Genomic DNA, 14112 nt, shown 5'->3' with positions numbered 1-14112 from the left:
TTCCTCCATATTTAGAAATGGAATTATCATCGCTCAGGCATCAAAAGAAATGAAGTCATGAAACCCATTTTGTATATATTGTATATAATTTTATTTTGTATATATTTTGTGTTATTTGTATTTATATATTTTCACACTGCGGACTTATTTTATTGCTATGTATATATTTGAGCTTATATTTCCCGATTATTTACTTTTCTGTACCCGGACTTGACTTAAATGACCGCTTGCGGTTACACGACTTGTGACTTAAACATTCTGTAAGGAATGGAATGAACTTGACAGACCTTTGAAGACTTTGCCGAAGGTCAAATCTTTGAAATGTGGCTGCTGCATCGAACGTCTTTATTCGAACATCATTACTGGATTACATCTCTTTTCGGACTCTATCAATAGGCGCATTCAATAGCATTTAATTCTAATCCATCAACCCTCAAAATAAAATAGACTCAACACCAAAATTGCCTCTTTTATTGTGTTTATTTCTTTTTGTAATTTATAGTTAAATAAGTCACGATTTAACAGTAGAATTATTATCATTCTTCAAGTAACGAACAGTATCATGATTATTTTTTAAATCATATTTTATATTTTAAATAAGCAGTGTTTAATTTTATACTTAACTAGCCCCCTTTAGCGACCAGCCGGTTCACCAGTATTTGTGATTGCTAAAATTGTTACTTGGTCTCTTAATAGCTTTTTCTGCAAAATATTTTTAAACTTCAGATTTTGATAATTATATAATTCAGTAATACTATTATTCAGGCCTTAAACAGTTCTGTGCATTGTACTACTTATCTCTCTGTTTAATTTCCTGTCAGGGCCCATAAAATTTCAACTTTAAATTAGAGTGGAAATGTTAAGCTGCAATTAATATAAAAACTTTTACTGAAATCAATCATGTCTTTCTTTTTTAAATATGAAAATTGAAGTCGTATGTTCTCTGCAGAACACTTTTCGTAATTTATATAATATCTTAAAGAATTATTCAACAAAAATTTCTCTGTTTCATTGTAAAATTCAGTCTTTAGTTTTACTTTTAAAATATTTAAATGGTGTAAATAAAAATATTTTATTCTATTTCAGGCGATAAATATACTTATGAAAAAATTATGAAGTTTAAATTTTACACAATGCTTTGTCCTAAGGAATCATATTCAGCGAAATACTCCCGACACTTCAACTTTTTAATAAATAAGCTTTTCTATCTTCTGCGATCAAATCTGACCTATTTATGAAGTTTCTATGTATCAATTTTAGAACATTCAACATTTTCAGAATCATAAAGAAACCTGGCAAAAGATTAGATATCTTCCTTGTGTCGGTCACTGAAGTGGTCTAAAATCGCCAGTTTTTATAGAAGAGTGCTATTCAAATTTCATAAATTAATCAATTTTAGAGACTGATTTAGTTGGAGTTCAACAATTTCTATTTCAAATATTGGTGTCTTGAGAACATTTTGTTAAATAGGATTCAAAGGGCAGAGGACACGTGAAAAAAAATTTTAAATTCGTAATTCATCGGATCATTTACTGTCTGAAGTTACATAAAATATAATTTAGTTCATTTAGACCATTTTTTGTTAGCAGATGTATGCCCCAAATTAGTGATGGTCGCTGATTAGAGTAATTATCCTATATATATTAAACTGTGTTACTAAATTAATAACATTTATATTATAAATGATCATAGAAAACTTTACCACCTTGTACTTTTAAAAAAATATATTTCAAACTTTTTTCACTTCATATAGACATGTGCTGAAAATTACACTTTTATATATTTAATTTGCAATAATAAATGGTTTATTTTTTTAATTTTAACTTCTGCCAATGTGGGGGCAACAATCTGGTAAAAGCTATTTTTTTTTCATTAACGTGCTCGTGTAGATTAATTTTTATTTTTATTTTGTCCGAAATATATTGTTGAAAAATATGGTTAAAATATTTCTTTAAAAATTCGTTAAAAATCGAAACTTAATTTATAGGTTAAAGTATTAGCATCATTAAAAAAAGATAATTTTTTGGCTTTCACTTGATGCAAAAATCACAATTTTGTGCTGTAATAATTTCGGAAGTTACAGCGGGAAAATGCCGAAATTTCGCTTATTTTTTTAATTAAAATTCTAATTAAAAATTCAAAAACCTCTCTCAGAGGTGCGCATTCCCGGCCTGCAAGGTATACAGATACCAAATTTGGTAGCTGTCGGTCAAAAGGTCTGGCCTGTAGAGCGCCAACACACACACACACTGAGCTTTATTATAAGTATCGATAACTAGTAACAATTTACTGCCGAGGTTGCTTTTGATTCTAAAAACTTTTCCAAGAATTTTTACATGAAACATAAGAATTTATTTAGATTTAAACTTTTTTTAAAACATACCTTTATTACTGTATTAAAGATAAGTCATTTTTATTTTATTAATTTTCTATTTTATTTCATTTTTTGCTATTATAAATATTCTTAAATCATATAATAAATTTATTTCCAAATTTGCTACCAGATGGTCTCACACTCACTAAATCAAATTTTGACTAACATTTATACATTATCTGATATTTATAGAAAATCTGAAATTATTAAAATATAAATTTATATGAAAAGAATAAAGCGTTTAAAGCTTCGAAAATACATTAAGTCGATAACGAAATGCTCTCTATAAAATCATGAAATATGTTACTTAAAATGATTTAAAATAATCAAAAATGTAATTAATAATTAACTTTTTAACTTTGATTTGCAAACATCGCGGTATTATGTAAATGGTCCCAACTTAATTTATTCCGATTTTTTTAATTTAATATAATGTTTAATGCAAGGTTGTAAATCTAATATAATGTTATTATTTACAACATTACCTCCTTTCGCATTTGGTTTCATAGTACGAGATAGTACATATACATACATAGTATATATACAGATCTTTGAAAAATGCTAATTAATGTCCTCCTGCCTTTGCAACCGTTTGGTGACGAAGTTTTCCTGAAAATATTACACTTTTGGTGATATCTACATTAGGACTCGAGTACCGAAATTTTCAAATCTTTTAGAGATTTCTTCTTTCCTTATTATAAATATTGCGGTAACATAAATTTCCAAATTCATCAAAAGATGGCATCATACATATGGAATCAAATTTTAATAAATGCTTCGATTATCTGATAAAAAAAACTCTAAAATTATTTAAATATTGTGAAGTCGTAATAAATTTATAAGGACTTCAAAATCTGGCAAAATTCTAATATACCACCAAGAAAGTAAATATACAATTCCAAAGTTCTATATTTAGATTTATGAAATATGTTCACTAAAATATAAAACGCATAAAAATACGAAAATTTAAATGGAAATAGCAGTTTGTCAAGGTTCTAACATTTTAAATATCCTGTGACAATATTAATGCAACATTTTAGAAGTGTTCCCTCCCATTTATTTTTAAATATTTTAAGTTTCAAGAGGATACTTGTATAAGTCCCTTTCAGACCGCATGGATGTCCATTCGAAGTGTAAAAAGCCATAATTATCTTTGACAGATAAGTGTCGAAAACTTAGAGACAGAGAGAGAAAAAAAAGAATGCCCTTACAATAAGAGCGTTAATATCAAGATTTATTACAGGTGGCTATCAAAATAATGGAAACGCCTTAAAATTTTAAAGAATCCTTTATTAGTATGGTGTAGAACAACACCTTTGGCTTGTAATACAGCTTAAATTCGAATGCGAATCGATTCATACGTGTTGAATAGTATTTAGAGGAATATTGTACCATTCTTCCTGGAGATATTGTGGAAGATCTGAGAGAGATGACGGTTTAGGATAGAGATTCCGTATTGAAAGTTCTAAAATAGACCATATAGTTCACTATATTGAGGTCGGGTGACTGTGCGGGCTAAGACAGATGTTTAAGTTCATCCTCGTGTTCAGAAAACCATGATTGGACAAGTTTCGCTTCATCGAAAGGTGTATTATCATCCTGGAAAATTCCAGCTCTTGCAGTTTGCATCATAGGATGGATCTGGTCAGCTAAAATTTCTTTATTTTTCTTCCTAGTGATCCTTCCTTTCAGGATTACGATTGGTCCAGTAGAAAACCAAACATGGCTGCCCATATCATGACAGATCCACCTCCATGTTTGACAACTGGAAGGAGACAATCACGATCATATGCTTGTGTAAGTGTAAACCAAACGTGCACCCGTTCCTGTTGTAGGGAAAAGTGTGAAACACGATTCGGCAGACTATATTACTTTCTTCCACTTATCAATCGACCAGGTTTTGTGAGTGTTACACCACTGTAGACGACATTTACCATCAACATCTGGGGTAAGTGGCTTGGGAATTGCTGCTCTGTCATAAATGTTCTGTTTATGAAGATGGTTTCTAACTGTAATCACTGACATTAGAGACTCCAGGTGGGTATTGAGCTCTGCGGTCACTTTTCTGCAGTTATTCTGTTTTTAGACATTCCAGTCCGCTTCAAGACCCATCGGTCTCTTTCACTGAGACTCTTTTTTCCGCCCACTCTTTTGCTTTGCCGAGCTGTGTATATGTTGTCATGACTTTAGACACCGTACCTCTAGAAATGCCTAAAAGTTAGGATGTTTCGGTCACATTTGCTCCAACAAGCAGAGCTCCTACAATTTGGCCTCTTTGAAAATCGGAGAAGTCCGACATTTTACGCTTTTATAAAAACTCCAAGGATTAAAGAAATTCAATAAGGCTAATACATACTACCAGAATATATACATTGCTTTTTATTAAAAAAACTTTTGGCTATTATTATATTTTAATGCTTAAGAAGCGCATTCAAAAATATCACTTTTATTCACAGGTATTTCCATTATTTTGATAACCACCAGTATATTTGTATTGCACTATAGAACACTTTGTCGTGAAGACGTCAAGATCAACGTATATGGCCTTTGGTGATTTGGGTCTCCGCATTTTTTAATTGAATATTTCTTCATTTAATTTGCAGAATGCTGAAGTGTTTTAAGCACTTTGTCTCATCTCTCTATTCATTCAATGTATTCTTTTAGAGAAATAAAAAAAAATTGTTCATAGCATTTCAGCAATAAATTTTTTGATGTTTTTTCATAATGTTTTGTTTTTATAATATCGATCAATTGCAAAATTAATTTAAAATTCTTCAGTGATTTTATTATCTCGCTGCAGATCTAAAAATTAAGGATATTTGAGTTGATTAAAAATATTCGAAAAATATTTTTTCAGTGGACGTGAAACTGAAACTTTGTGCTGCGAAAATGTAAATACAGAACTTCCCTTTAAAATACATTTTATATAAAGATACTGGTTTTCAAATTTATCCCCATTAAGTAAAAAGTTGTTTGGGATGTTTTCCGAATAAATACACGAGATATGAAGGGGATACAAAAAAAAAGGAAGAATAAATGAAAATGAGATATGAAATGAAGGAAACTGAAAGATCTGCGCCATTGAATATAAAATGGTGCAAACCTTTTCGCGAAATTTCAGTAAATGATCAGACAGCAAAGTTCAAAAAGACGACGAATGATAATATACGCGATATGGAAATGGTATTATTGGCGAGTTTAGATGACCAAGGGGGCCAAAGTATGTCACCAGCTATGGGAACATGGCTTAATCAATGAGATATCAGCTGTCAATTAATATTATCCTTGCTAAGAGATGCACTTTCAATATCCCAATCCACCAAAATTTGTACTTGAATGGGATCTGCTCGTGTTGAATTTTTCAAAAAAAAAGAAGAAGAAAAAAACCTCTTTCTATATGGCGAGGCAATATGGAGAGCAGGATGACTCCTCAGGTGTCCCTTTATTCCCTTCCCGGGGGGCACTTCGAAATGAGGATGAGATGCTTCCGGCATGGTGGTTGGATCTCGCCACCTGGAGTGTACACAAATAGGTGGGGGATCTGACTCCTCCTATCGATGACGGGACGTACTCCCTACGGGAAGGGTTGTACCGTGGCCGGTGATGACCCTTAGGACTCAGCCACAGTTCCCGCCAGTGTTGCTGTTGCGGCGGTCCGGTCATTCAGTTTTTATGGTTTAAATCCGTGTGCCTTCATGGTGGGTCTGAGATTCAGATGGCTGCCTTCCCTTTATCTGACCTCTTGTCCATCATCAAGAATTTGGTAAAATCTTCATAGTATCAAACTAAAATATTCAGGGAAATTAATTTAATGTAAAGACATAATATCGCTAGTTTTAGATGCCCGGAAAAATTGTAAATGAAATAGGAAGTTTAAGAAATTTTCTTTTCAGGTCTTAAGTATAGATATAGAAAGTACATTACCATTTTTCTTTCTTGTCAAACAATTTAATAAAATACCCACTAATGATTCATATTGCAAAGACAATGCTTTAACAACGAACGCAAATGTTTGTATTCAAATTCCGTCATTCTCAACTTGGATGATAGTTATGTTACCGTTGAATTATATTCAATGAAACTATCAAAAAATTGTTATCTAATTCAATCGTTAAAGTAAATATATATCTGAAGACAAATTTTGTTTCCTTGAATAATATTGAATGGTCTAAGAGAAATTATTCTACACAATATTAAAATTTTTGGAAATGAATAAATAAGAAAAAAATTGTCCATTGTTTAAATAATATTGCTTATACTAGAAGAATTCAATAATATCGCGAATTGCAATTTTTATATGAACTTTAATATTTTTATTGTAACAAAAACATATTGTTACAAACCTGTAATTTTGCTTCCCAGCACGACTAGTATCACAGTAAGAAAGAAAGTTGTACAATCTGTCCTGTCCGTGCTGAGCTTGGCGACCATTTGGCGACGAATGTGGAGAGTTTGGTGACTAAATGGATAATACTGGAAAGTTTAAGAACTTTTACGATCCGTCCACTAAGAACCGAGATACACCCAGATTCGCCCTGATTGGTCTGGAAGATTCTAGCCCCGCCTCCCGGAACTATATAAGACAGGCACTCTCAAGCGGATTAGACAGCAAGCAAACTGCAGAACTAGCGATTAAATGCGCTGCGTTATTACGATTGATTGACGGTATTCGTAGAAATATTTTGTAACAATATTTCATAAAAAAGAACGATTAAGAAAAATCATTTCATAGTAGAATTAAAATAATTTATATTGTTCGTATGGTAACTTGATCTAAATACAAAAATCATACAAATATTAATACATCCAATATCATTAAAAAATATGTTATATCCACTAAATATAAAATACATCCAATATTATTATAAAAATAAAATTACATCTCGCTTATATTTATAAAAATTCTTATGCTGAAACATTTTAATATAATTCCAAAAATAAAGATTCCTTTACAAGCCTGAACTCTGTACAAATTTCGAAACAGAAAATCCTTCCAAAAACTGAATTGAAGCTGAATGAAAACATTCCAGCTTCTCAAAGATTCCAATGTTGCCATTCCTGTCGATAAAGCTCTATCTGGGAATTCAATCAGCAGAGAGTGGCTTTATCGGTAAAAATAAATTTTTTCGATGCGAAAGGGAAGTTATTCTACATTTTTTTCCGACTTGTTGAAAAGAAGACTATATATTTTTATTTGTGGTTTTCGATGCACGCCACTGAGTGGGTGTTTATTTTAGTTGCTGAGTTTCCAGAATGTTCTCCAAACTCACTCATCTTAGAAAACGCGTGTGTGCTAAACACTCGAAAGGAAAAGCTTCAAATGCTACTTTACCGCAAATAAAATTTCTGAATTTTGTGTCTTAAGCAATCTTTACGTCTTTTTTTTTTCTTTTTGCGTTAGCTGTATGTATATTCTAGAAGTAAAATAGAATGTCCCAAGATATTTTAATATTTCAAACACTTCTAGGAGAAAAATTTTAAAAAAAACTTTCATTGAAAAGGACATTTAGTGGGTGGATACAACAAGTTTTCTATGTTTATTTTTATATTTCTGAAATTTCTCTCGAGGATTATTAATATGTTAGCCTTTCCATTAGAGAAAATGAAATTGTTTGTATAAAGAGGATATCTGAAATGACCTTTAAAGCAGCGTTTCCCATTTATTTATAATATCGTTTTATAAAGAACCTTTTGTATTTTTTCTATAGCATTTTGTACTTTTAGCCGAAAAATGAAAAACTATAAAAAATATTTTTTAAAAGTTAAGCGTAATCAAGCGTTTGCATTTGGGAAACACTATCTGATAAAATAAATTATTAATGTAATAAAAGAATTTTAGAAACAGTGGCTTCGATTTTACACTCACAGTTATAATTGTTATATTATAAACGCAATATAAAATATATGATGCGATAGTTATAATATGTACTAAAAATTTTGTATCTCGTGTAATATATTGAAACATAACAAATTCGAATGTTTTAAAATTCATATTAATTTTCAAATCATTTCAATATTATTGAAGATGAATGACGTATAAAAAATAAAATTCCAAGCTTTTTACTGTATCTTTTTATGATGTCAAACTTTATATAATGTTTTAAAGTATCCAATTTTTTATGCCATTTTAACCATAAATATGGAAGTATATTTATTGTTAAAATGACATATCTTTGAGGAAAGTGTCGATCAAAACCGTGCAATGAATTGAATTTCAATTTGACGAGAAAATGGAAAGTGATAATAAAAAAACAAGATGAACAATTTTAGAATTTTCGTAGATATTATGATCGAATCGATTCTTTGTTCAAGCCTAACTTTTTGAAACATCCTGTCAATATTTCTTATATTAAATATTTAAAATAACAATTCAATTGTTCTCAAGATATAATGTGTAGATTAGAAAAAAAAATCTGTAAAACTGCAAATTTTGCAAATGAAATTACTGTCGTACACACACGCATATCAACTTTTAGAGCTTTAAACGGATTAATTTTAATTTTATAACTCTCTCCTAACATGACCCTGTAAATGAGGTTTGGAATATTCTATGAACATTCTTTTTGCTTTCAAAATGATACAAACTTTAAAGCAGCATCAGTCTACCAGTATCACTGTCAAATAAATATCCCTCCGTCACTAACAAAGATGTTGATTTTAGATTTCCAAATTAACATGAGTAACTTATGACTAGGGATTGCAATACCGGTATACCGGGATACCGAATACCGGTATTTTGAGCCATTTGTACAATTTTGTAATACCGGTATTGATAAGTTTAAATACCGGTTTTTCGGTATTTACTAGAAATTTTTTAATTTGTCTCCACTATATGATCAGGGATTGCCAACATAGAAAAATAGTATACGTTTTTATTTTTATGTCACCCTAAAGGGCGAACTTAATTAACTAATTAATGGCTTAATTAATTTCTTAAATCTAAATTAGCGAAACATGGATTATCCCTGAAAGAAGAAATTGTATCCATAATGACTGATGGAGCAACAGTTGTGAAAAAAGTTGGAAAGTTGATGGGTGCAAATCAGCAATTGTGTCATGCTCATGGAATTCAGTTAGGAGTAATAGATGTAGTATACTAAAAAAATAAAGAACAGAAGAATCCAAATACTGTGGATATAGGAACTTCGGATTCCAACTTTGAATAGTGTGAGAGTGATATTGACAATGAAGATAATGTAAATGTTGAAGAAGATATTGCTAATAAGGATGAAATATTAACCCATCAAGAATTGCTTCCTATAATTTATAAAGTTCGAAAAATTGTTAAGATATTTAAACGTTCCCCTATAAAAGATGACATATTACTAAAATACATACTAACTGAAAATAAAACAGAATATATGTTAATATTAGATTTTAAAACATGTTGGAACCGTTTACTCCTAACAACACACATCACACTATAACAGCACACATCACTATCTGAAGATTATATATTACATTGAAAAATCGCACAGATGAAAGGCATATCGAAATAGAAAATGTCTTATGGTATTTACATAATTATAATGATTTTAAAAATGGAAAAGAAGAAAATAAAATAAAATTCAAATCTGATTAAGTTTCTTCAAATTTTTTACCTACAAACCTATCCACATTCAAAAGAATTCGGTTCAGTTATCGAAGATTATGATGACACTAATGTCGATAGTGAAAAGGAATTGTCTCTTGAACAAAAATTAGAATTAGCGACAAATAAGAAAATTTCAACGAAACAAAATACAATACAAAAATCAGTTATATCCAAAACCATCCGATAAGAAATCGATTTATTTGAAGATGAGGGATTTAGAAGTAAATACTTGGAAAAAGTATTTTGCTAACAGTACCACTAACTATCGCAGATGATGAAAGAGCGTTTTCGACAGCTAGTAACTTTTGTATAAAATTACTTTTCAGGCTTAATGACAGTACAATTGATGCATTGTTTTTTAAGATCACATTTCAAAAATGTGTATTAGTACCACAGACTGAATAGTGATATTTATAATTTTTTGTAATTTAAATAAATAAGTTGTTCCTTTACTTTTTTGTGATTTTTTTATATACTCTTATAATTTATAAAATACAAATTATTTTTTGTGATATTTACCCTTTCTAATAATACTGGCATTCTCTAATAATAATACTTTGATAAAATAAAGAAACACCTGTGTTTTCTTTCTTTTTCTAAAATTTCTAATACCGGTATTAAAACCGGTATCCCGGTATTAAGATCTAAAAAATACCGAATACCGGTATTGAAATTTTGGTCCGGTATTGCAATCCCTACTTATGACGCTCTTTGTGCACTTACAAATGTAACATTTTTCTAAGTGGGCATGATTTATATAAGGTTCTTTATTATACTTGCCATAGATTTTCACCTTACCTTATGAGGAAAAGAGGATTTCAGTTCCTGATTTATAGATAGTCCTATGTTACACTTGCTATAGATTTGTCTTGTTTTACAACGGAGGATTTCCTTTGATGGCCATATTTTAATAAACACTTCTTAAAGAAATATTTATGATAAAAACAGTTATTGAGGAATGGATGTTCGTAACCGTAAATTTAATAAATCAACATATCATTTAGAATATTAGATATTATAGAGGAATTTTATAGATGACTTATTTGTCTTGCAGTAATTTAAAACATTACATCATTCTTGTACTCTTATAAATTTGTATTGATTCTTAAAAATAATCAATACAAATTTGTTATATTCAAATTATGGAGATACAAATGTCAGATACTAAATTGTAGTACAACGGTGAATTTATACCTGTGAATTTGCAAGATACACTTTCTTAAATGAAAAAGAAAAAAGAAATCAAAATAAATTAACCATAAAAACAAAAAAGCAAAAAGTATTTTTTTTGTGTGTCCAAAAAAAAAAAAAAAAATGGCATTGTAACATAATAATTATAATATGCTTTAAAATATTTTGATAATAATTATTTAACGAATTGAATCTCGTCAAAAGGTATGTTGAAATTATTACTGGAATTTTATTTTCGGTGATTTGCTTAATGTCTATTTACATCTTTCTTTGTGCAATAAATTCTTCAATGTTGTAATTTTTGTCCTATTTCCGAATATCAGAAGTAAGAGAAAACTAGACAAACAGAAAAAATATATATAAATGGAATCGAGTAAAATCTCGGTCTTTTATGATCCCAAAATAATGATTACAATGTGTCGTTCGTTTCAGTATTCTGAGACGACCACTTTTCGACGATTCTAACTCACTAAGCAGTGAGACACGGAAGGACGTGCGCAATTACGGAATTTATTTTGTTGTTAAACATCTCCTCCCTTCATCTTTCTTCTCATCCTCTATTTCGTCGAATTAAGCTCATCCTAACGCATGTGCAAAAGTGCGGAGGGTTTTAGAATCCGTTAACAAACATTAAATTATAATTTAAAACAATTTCTTATTGAAAGCAAATTCCTGACAGTCATAATTTTTTCTGTAGTAAATGAAGATATAAATCTATTTATTAAATTCGCTTGAATACACTTGGTTTAACAGAATTGGAAGAGATAATATTAGAATACGAATCATACAAAAATATATGGTTGGATATATTTACGCTTTAAAAAAATGTATGATGCAACGAATAGAAATTCAAATATTATTTGCCTAGCAAAATTATTTTAATTTGTAACTGAATTTACCAAAAATGTCTTTAATCAGTGCATGTGTGTTGAGAATTGCCAAATTTGATTAAAAATATTTGCGTTTGTAAACAACTTTTCACTTGATAAATAATAACACAGCCTTACAAAGAACTAAGTTTTTGCTCTGCGATCAGCCCTTTTAAAAGGTAAGACATTTCGATTAATCTTGTGTGGCCGCTTATTTTTACATACCTTCCATGTCAGAATATGAAAGCTTCTAGAAAGATACTGTATTTTGGCTCGTAATAGAAATATCACTAAAATTCCTGTACTATTGATGGCCTTCGCTTTTGTCGTCATAGTTGCTAAATTCGTTGTCAATCCAGTAAATGAATAGAAAATTTGTCGTCGAAACCTAGGATCAACAGACATGGAATCCAATAAAATATCTGCAAAATTATCTTCTTTATTTTGAAACTAACCGGGCAGGAAAACAGTATTATTGTCTCGAATCATGAAATGAAATTCCTTTACTTGCTTTCAGTGATTTTTAAGCAACCCTGACATGTTGCCTATTTTATAATGAAGGAATTTTCGAATTCAGGGTTTCCCAATTTAAAAAATTAAAATAAGCTAAAATAATGAGCATACATTTTTGTTATCTTATATATTTCACCTAACTGAGAATTCAAAGGAGAAGCTTTTTAATCAGAATCGGAAGATTAGTTTTCCACCGATTCATTTAAATCTTTTTAATGCAAAGTTTTACTTTTTAAAGCGGTAAATTCTAAATCCGAATCTATTCATTTTTCGTCTTTTTTTTTAAAGGAAAACCTTTTTGGAATTAGCAGTTTATAATTAATTAGTAACAATACCTGCAGAGATAGCTTGCATTTTAAATGAATTTGAAAAAAAGTTTTTTTTTTTTCAAACTAAATTTCGATTTTATTATGGAAGCTTATTTTCTCAAAAGAAGGAAATAAAATTTTAATAAATTAATAAAAAAATGTATCCTAACCCTGTATTGACAACAAGAATTCTTACAATCTAAATCTTAATTTAAATAATTTTTGCTTCTTTTCCAAGTATTAATTGGAATATTTCTATGAATTCATATCTTGTTTGAAGATCTGCAGGTTAATATTCAAATAAAAAATGGATTTTGATTACAACTAAAATATGAAATCTAGTCATTTTTTTTTCAAAAAAAACCTATCTCATTATTTTCTCATTTTTGTATTTCAAAATTTTATAACTACCTTCATAAGAAAAAATAAAATGAAATAACAACGAAGTCAAATATCGTTTATGCATGGTACACATTTTAAACTAGCTTTAGTGGTTTTCTTGAAACTTTCTTGCATACTTCCTAATAAAATTCTTTTGCCCATTCTTATAAAAAAAATTGTGGACATTCGCTAAGATCTCGAATGCCTTTCATGGCGTTGACAAGTAATTTAGACCCTTACAAGAATCTAGTCTTTTTACTGAATCTATTATGCGAATGAGTATTTTGGACACCTTTTTCCCTACCAGTTTTTAACTGAGAGACAGTTAACCTTTCAAAAATTTGGTTCTCTATTTGATAAGAATCTATATTTTAGATGCTGAATTTGAGTGCCAAACACTGTCTACCTAACTTTTTGAGTTTTATAGTTATTGAATTCTCTTGCACTCTAAGAACCAAACTAATTTCGTCGAATGTATTTTGTTACATATTTCATAGAAACCTACATATTGGTCGTAAGTCCATTTACTAAATTGCATCCCTCTTAGCTCAAATCGTTTTTTTTTAAAGTTATTACAGATATAGATAAGATTTTTTAGTTAGACAGATATAGATAAAAATGTGTTTTTTCGAATTCAGAGAAGTCTAAAAATGTGAGGATTCTTCGAAATCTTGAGTTACTATGAAGAAATCTCGAATCCACGATTACAATATTTTTTTCAAAACTTTCTATACGGGGGAGTAAAAATTGACCTTATTTTCTTTTTCAAAAAATTGACAAGTGGTTTGGAACAAAATCAGTTATAAAACAACTCTCCCAGATATGAAATGATGAAAGTGCTCTAAAATTTATAATACCATTACAAACATTATACCATAAAAT

This window comes from Argiope bruennichi, chromosome 7 (assembly GCF_947563725.1).
Source record: "Argiope bruennichi chromosome 7, qqArgBrue1.1, whole genome shotgun sequence".
NCBI classification, from domain to species: Eukaryota; Metazoa; Arthropoda; class Arachnida; order Araneae; family Araneidae; genus Argiope; species Argiope bruennichi.
The sequence above is the reverse complement of the archived record's forward strand: the minus strand, read 5'-3'. Positions refer to the sequence as shown.